We start from the raw sequence: 8,186 nt of genomic DNA on the forward strand, positions 1-8,186 counted from the left end.
AGTCCCATGACAACAGGATGATTGACAGCTCCCGGGTTGTCGTGGACAGCGGGAGGCAGGGAATCCTTCACTATGTTGTGGGTGAGTTAAATTGACACGTGACCTGGCTTCAGCTTAGTTCATTTCACAGCCCCGCCCTTGGCTGGTTAAACCATGACAGACCATTACCATTACAGATGGAAAAACTCCACCAAGGCAAGGCTGCTGGCCCTGATGGTATCAGCCCCAGGGTCCTGAGGACCTGTGCCCGCCAGCTGTCTCCTGTTCTACAACAACTGTTCAATTCCTGAGCCTGCACCTGGAGACCATCCCGGTGCTGTGGAAGGCGTCCTGCGTTGTTCCTGTCCCTAAAAAGACGACTCCTTCTGGGCTCAATGACTATCGCCCAGTAGCTCTCACATCTCATGTGATGAAGGTGCTGGAGAGACTGGTCTTGGCCCATCTCAGACCGCAGGTGAGATCATTCCTAGACCCTCTGCAATTTTCCTACCAGCCTCACCTGGGGGTGGACGATGTCATTATTTACCTGCTGCAGCGTGCTCACTCATACTGGATGGATCGGGTTGCACTGTGAGAATCACCTTTTTTGATTTCTCCAGCGCTTTCAACACCATCCAGCCTCGGCTACTGAGTGACAAGCTGCAGGCTATGAGGGTAGACTCGTCCACCATCTCCTGGATTACCAACTACCTCACGGACAGACCACAGTACGTCCGGCTGGGCAGTGTGCTGTCTGATGTGGTGGTTGGTAGTATAGGAGCCCCTCAAGGGACTGTGCTGTCTCCTGTCCTGTTCACCCTATACACCTCTGACTTTCAATACCACTCAGAGTCATGCCACCTGCAGAAGTTTTCAGATGACTCTGCAGTGGTAGGGTGTATAAGGGATGGACGGGAGGAGGAGTACAGAGCATGTGGCCAAGACCAGAGAGATGGTCATTGATTTCAGGAGGAAGAGGACGTCTCCTCAGCCCCTGTGCATTCTGGGAGAGGGTGTGGCTGTTGTGGAGGACTACAAGTACCTGGGAGTGCACTTAGACAATGGGCTGAACTGGAGGATCAACACTGACGCTGTGTACAAGAAGGGGATTAACAGACTCTATTTTCTGAGGAAGCTGCGATCCTTCCACGTGTGCAGCAAGATGCTGGAGATCTTCTACCGGTCTGTTGTGGCCAGTGCACTCTTCTTTGCTGCGGTCTGCTGGGGGGGCAGCATCAGAGCCGGTGACACCAGCAGGATCAATAAACTGATCAGGAAAGCTGGGTCTGTCATCGGCATCAAGCTGGACCCCTTTGAAGCTGTGTTGGAGAGGAGGACACTGAACAGGCTGTTGTCCATCATGGATAACCACACCCATCCTCTCCACCTGCAGCTGGAGGGTCAACGGAGCTCCTTCTCCAACAGACTGCTCCGCTGTCTCAAGGACCGATACAGGAACACATTCCTGCCCACTGCAATAACTCTGTAACAAATCACCTCTGGCTGGAAGAGAACTCTCTGCTCCATAGTTTCTCTTGGAATAAAACCTCGCTGTACATTTGACACATATATAATCTGTTCAATATTTTATATTAATATTCCATATATCATATATTTATGTATATATATATATTTGAATATATAATATCTATATATATATAATATCATGTCAAATTCAACATGTATATTTTCTTTTCTTTCTTTTCTTGTTTATTTCTAGTTTTGTTTTATTGTAAAAAGCCTTGTCTTTTATGCTGCTGCAACAAAAACAATTTCCCAAATTGGGATCAATAAAGTACCATCTTATCTTATCTTATCTTATCTTATCTTATGAGTTCAGACGGGGGTCAACAAAGGGTCTAGGGCCACTTTACTTTACCCATTATCTCATTACCCATAATCTAACTTTCCCATGGTATCCAGTTATGTAGATTATGTATTGTGGATATATTTTGGACCATTGTTTTTGCGGTGTCCATTGGGTCCACTGAAAGGAATAGTTCAGTTCAAGGCAGTGCTCACTGTTTCAATCACAGCATTAGTCATTTGATGAAATGCCTGAGAGGCCCAGGTTTACATTTACCTGACAAGGACATTTGAGGCTGTAAGAATAATGACCGTTCATTCTCTGAGAAGCAAAGGTGGAATTGTGAATTATACTTAATGACTTAATTGGTAAGTCCCTTCAGAGCCTCCTTGGTTTGTTATATTGTGAATATGGCTTTATGAGAAGAAGAAAAAGACAACCCATTATGAATATGCAAAGAAAATGATGGCACATCTCAGATACAACAATAACTTTGTGACAATGTATTAAATGTTGTACATCTTGTTGTCGTGACTCTAAAAAAAGAGGTGAATTCAATAATTGTAGCATTTGCGGATGTCTTAGAATAGAGTAACTTTTCTCATTATGTCCAGTCCCTGCCATTTGTTTCAATCCATTTTACAGAAAAACTGAGTTACAAATTCATTTGAAGGGAAATGAACTCCATGAAATGACAAAAATAAGAGTTTAGAATTGTAAAGAGTTGAATAGTGAGGTGTGTGAGTTAATAATCGCTGCATTGATATAACTGAGTAAGACAATAGAGACACTGATATGAGTTAGTACCGTGGTACGTGTTGAGCCACTTCCTGCGGCATCTCACAGGAGTCACTGTGTTGACTTCAGTTACTACCAAAGCACTGGGGAGTGCTCCTCCTTGTGCAGTTTCACTATGTCAGACACATGTCGTATGACTAAATCTGACACCAGAAGAAGAGGGAGGATGATTTGGGGTTGTGGGAGGAGGATGGAGAAAAATAAATTGCAGACTGGGAATAGGTAGGGCCCGAAGAAGAGGCATGGTGAGAGGATTAAGTGATTTCAAAGCTTCTTTTTGTGTTCCTTTTTTCAAAACGAAACACTGAGCTACAGCAGCTAATACCTTCCATTCATCCTCACAAAGGAGGGGTGGGGCTGTCTGCCTGTACAACAGCACAGTGAGTGTGTGTGCGGCTGCTCTCCCATTAGCCGAAGGTGTTGGCTATATTTACACACCTCTGTGGCATTTCACCACCCAAACCTTCATGACGGTGGGGTCAGGCATATTATACTGAAACTGAAACCCTGTTTGGTAGGTAGGGATTGTAGGCCTATGTGTGCGTAACAGATATTTAACCAACTCAAATATGGACTGTTGTACATTGACCGAGGAATCCATTTTAAATTGTTGTTAATTAGGGTTAGGGGTGTCTTTGTTTGAACAGGATGTAGTATTTGTAAAATGGTGTCTTTTATATGGGTCTATTTTACAAAATGTCAAACGTTGCAAATTACAATGTTTTGTAATTCAGAATGACATTCTCCTAGCTCCAAGCTCACAATGTCCTCAAAGGAAGTACCTTCTAATCTTCAGAGTACTAGCTTGTTACTATTTCTACAATGTGTAAACAATATCAAACTACAAATGCTATTAAATAGAAATAAAAATACGTTTTCAACAATAACATTTAATAATGTTTTGTCCATTTGTATCTGGGGATCAGCAATAGGAGGACCTGGTTGAGGTGACTAACATAATTCTTTACACCCAGAAGCGTTTTTGCTACCGAGGAATGCCACAACAAAGTGTCAACAAACTAGAACAATGGGTCTTAAATTCAGCAGGGTGAAATATAAGGTGAACCAAACCATGAATGAATAATGCTCCCATATTCCTGGATGAGTCACGCAGCAGGAATCAAGTTTCTGTGAGGATTATCTTATTATTGTAAGATGTTGTTTCACCCATATGACTTATTTGTTTACTCCCTCTCCCCATATGAGAAACTAGGATGGAATTCCACAGTCACATGACACAACAGTATGCATGACAGGGTTATTCATTTACTCAATGGAGATAATCTGAACAGAGGAGAGCAATGTTAATTCTTCCCGTGAATAGAGTGGTGCATGAATCAGTCCTTACTCACCACTTCCAGTTCCCTTGTCTCGGAGTCAATGGTTTTTTCAACGTGTTTTTGGTTAGAAGCCTGAAATAAGATCTGTGGCTAACACAAGCTTAGGAGACTTCCAAGTGTTGTTCTACGACATAACATATGTCAGTAAATACCCCACTGGTGATGTGTCATAGAAACAGTGGTTGCTAACAAGTGACTAAATAAACTACTAGAAAACATCTCGCCGAACATCAGCTGCATTTAGCTTAGTGGTGCAGTTTGTTTTACATTAGCTTTAGATGTTTTATGTGTTAACAATCACAAATTGGTGTTAATATGTGGATATTATCCGGCTGAGAAAAACGTGTAAGTGTCATGTGTTGGCTACTGAAATCCAATAAAGGATTCCCATTGCTCTTTGCGAGGCAGCAGGAATGCGTCATCGCTGCACCACTCTACGCTGCAGAGAAACATCAGCTGGGATCACACAGGCATTTTATTTTCAGTGATCAACATGACTGATTTAAATGCCAACACAGGTGTAGCCTACGTTCCAAGCACCTCTACAAACATTGCCACCAACTCAAGTCCCAGCACCTGTTTTCCTCCCCAACAGAATCATGGTTAACACAGGAAGCTCCCGGGCATTTAAAACACCGGCCCTCTGGTTCTGAACAATGTTAAATTACAGACATGTGGAGAGAGGTTAAGGGCCTAAAATCCTTACTACTCCCCGGTGATAAACCCTTCAGCTTCCTCAAAAAACGAAAAAACCAATTAAGCACCCGCAACGCCTCGTCGCCTCTCAACAGCTCTCCGCCAGTCCAAGGCATGAAAGCGAGGGAGATAAAACGGAAACGTTAAATAGGAAAAACATCTGAAAGTTTCCCCCCCCACCCTCCCTGCTTTTCCTATTCCTCATCAAAGTGTGTGAGTGAGATGCGAGGAGATGACAGACCACCATGAGAGAGCGAGAGATGGGAGCCTCACAATTTGTTTTCTCTTTTTGTTTCCTGCTTTTTTTTCATCTTGGCTTCGCAGGCGGCTTTTTCCCTGATAAACAGGAACAGAAAGAGCTGCGATGCAGACAGTGCCATGAAGACATTTTCATTTTCAGCTGCAGCCTCATAAACACAGTGCTGTGAAGACAATGTGGTTAGAAATGATGAATATATAGCCAGTGGCTTTAATATCTCTAATATGTGTGATGTGGCAAAGAATAGAGCGGGGAATTGGATAATGATGAAAAAGAAGAAAAAAGATGGTGGGTGCTTTTCTACTCTGAGAACTGTGCTCCATTAGGCATTTTTAACTGCAGGTTTTAGCCATAATGCTTTTTCTCAGGACTAACAAGGTTGCTTTTTTCAGCTTTGGAGGTGCTTAAATGTCAGTGAGGTTGCTGAAATAACAAGAAGACCTGCAATGCAGTAAACCAAAATGGGAGGCAGGTGTAGAGTAAACCACAGAAAAGCGTACAGGAGTTTAACACTTTGGGAAATGCACGTTTGATTTCTTGCAGAGAATTAGATGAGATGTCCGAAAACTAACCAACCATATACTATATAAAACAAAAGTAAATATGAAGATACAGCTAGCCACCATTTGGCTTAGCTTAGTAGTACATACACTGAACACTTAGTAGAAGCAATACGTAAAAGATTGTTGGAGTGAATCAAACAAGATCTTTGAAGGCCAAACCCTGAAAAATGGTATTGCACATGTTCTCTTGAGAGCATTGGATTCAAAAAATATAAGCTTTGTGGCAATCAGATGTCCCAAATGAATGGTTACAGCCACATTAGCAGTGGAGTGGTCTGGCCAAAAAACAGTGAATACGTTAGCCAGTACGTTTGATGAACCTCTTCTGGTATACATACAACCATTAGCAAGGTTTCCATCTCAAGTTAAGTGGTTCAATGTTTATCCGAAAGCAAAAACAGACCCAATGAGCTAGTGTTGATGCTATAATAAAGACCTAATCTAGACTTGGTCAGGACCGCTGGCTGGCTGGATGCTTGGCCGTCACTACTATAATCTTGCCTGTTGCTCTATTTCCTGGCGTGCAGACTGTATGGCTGTACAGAGAGTTCTGGTGGTGAGCTGATGGGCTGCAAGAACTGATTTGGTGGCTAACAGGCTCTAGCTAGCTATAGTAAAAGGGAAGCCTGCCGTGTCTGCCTGGCTGTATCCTCTCTCTCACTGGCAGCAGGGCTGGTTATACAGGCTGGTTGCCTGGATATATTGGCTGATTACTCACATGCCAGCTTAGTGACAACTTGGCTGTGCTTGTTCTGTCTCAGAGAGCAACCATCATCCCAATGATAGGGAACAGGATCCCTTAATCACTGCCTCCATATTACATCAACAAACAGTAATGAGTCCATTACTGTCGTAAGACTGCGTTAAGCCTTGTGTTGTACAATGCATGGTCGGAACTGTGAGGACACTTCCTTTTGTCTGAGGCAAGACACCTTAGTGTCAATTAAGAAGCTTAAGGCATTGATTGCAATACAAGTGGTGGGTTATTTTGGAGACCTTTTCATGGAAAGACTGTGGTAGAAACTCATGCTCTGCACATTCACAAATCTGAAAACCCTACATTGTTGAGGCTTTGTCTTTTCTATCACACTTGAAAGCAAGTCAATAACAAAGGCCCCTGGACTCAAACCGGGGATTTTGGTTCATTTGTTACTTTGAGGCTCTCATGATTCCCCACACCAGCGTCTCTTGGAGTGTGATTAGTGCTGCTGTTTTGCGTTGTCTTATCAATGACAAATAGTTATCTCTTCCACTCTTCCTAGAGGGCAATGCTCATCTTCACCTACATCCAACACATGACAGAAATGGAATGGACACAATCTCTTAAATCAATTATTTAAAATGTATAAAGATTCCAAAACTAATTTAACTGGGAAGCCAGGTAGCAAAACCATTTCAGGATGAGACATTGAGTATTAAGGATTTGGGTATTAACCAAAAACATTTGGACATGAAATTCAAATGGGAAGTGTCGGATACAATGATTAGGAGGCTTGATGGCATTTTAGAAATATAAGTCATCTCCACCGTGCTTCTACCATTATTTTTCAACCCTGTCTCACTCAATTCCTCAACTTTTAAGAACGTTCATACTATATTACGGCAGTGTCCCTTTAATGCTACAGCATGACAGAGTTTTGACAATAGTTTGCTTTTTTTAGGGCTGCGGACTGTTGCTGCGGAAGGTCCTTGTGTGATTCAATATGACATTGCCCCTTAGGTCAAATGCAGCACCATAAGAAGATGCTTCCCAGCTTCATATGGAAGTATTTATCTGACCTCAACCATCCAACACCTTTAGGATGTACTAGAACTCTAGCTGTGAGTCAGACCGTATCACCAGCATCAGTGTCGCCCCTCACTATCGCTCTCGATGCTGAAAGGGAGAAAATCCCTGCAGCATGTGGCGGACAGACTGAACCCAGAAGAGTGGAGGCTGTCAGAGCAGCACATTGGAGATCGTGGTTGTGTAACATGGTAATACTTTAGTGTCCACATTAAGAATAAGATCCCTTTACTAATCGCTGAGGGGAAATTCAGGCCTTCACTCGGGTGCTTTTTACAATTACACACATAGGCCCAAAATCCACACATACAAAAAAAAGGACCTATACAGACATGTACCAAGGGTGCCAGAGCTAAGAAGCCGACAGTGTTACGGTACCGGGAGCAAGGACACCTCAGTATTGACCAGGAGTGAACTGCACCTCTCCGATTACCAGTCCACAATCTGTATTTTGTTCCCGATCGGGCCTTGAACTGGCGGCCCTTTGGTTCCCAAGCCATGTCCTTACAGACTACTATAGGGATTGTTAGTACTGATATTTCTGTCCCTCTGTCCTGCAATCGACCCATCATAATATTAGGAGCAGCGCCTTGGAACTAGTGTTGCTCATGGGCACCTCGACAGTACTCGGTCATTCCGAGACTTGAACTGACAACCTTCAGGTTACCAGGCCAAGTCCTGGCCCTGGACTGAGCCACTGTCAGCACTGTCGCTATAGGAGCCACAATTATGAATGTATTATGTGCCTGTTTAATTATGTGTAAAAATGATATAATATTGGAAATGGAAACTGAATATATAAGATAGTAAACACTATTAATTCATTGTTTTCAACTTTTGAAGTTTAAATCCCACACCCTTGTGACAATCAGCTGATTGAGGCTATGATTGTATCATCTGGTAATAAAGTCCTTTTGGTTTGAAGCCACACGGTTTTTTTACCGCTGTGCTGCGTGGA

This window comes from Gymnodraco acuticeps, unplaced genomic scaffold (genome assembly GCF_902827175.1).
Source record: "Gymnodraco acuticeps unplaced genomic scaffold, fGymAcu1.1, whole genome shotgun sequence".
Taxonomy (NCBI): domain Eukaryota; kingdom Metazoa; phylum Chordata; class Actinopteri; order Perciformes; family Bathydraconidae; genus Gymnodraco; species Gymnodraco acuticeps.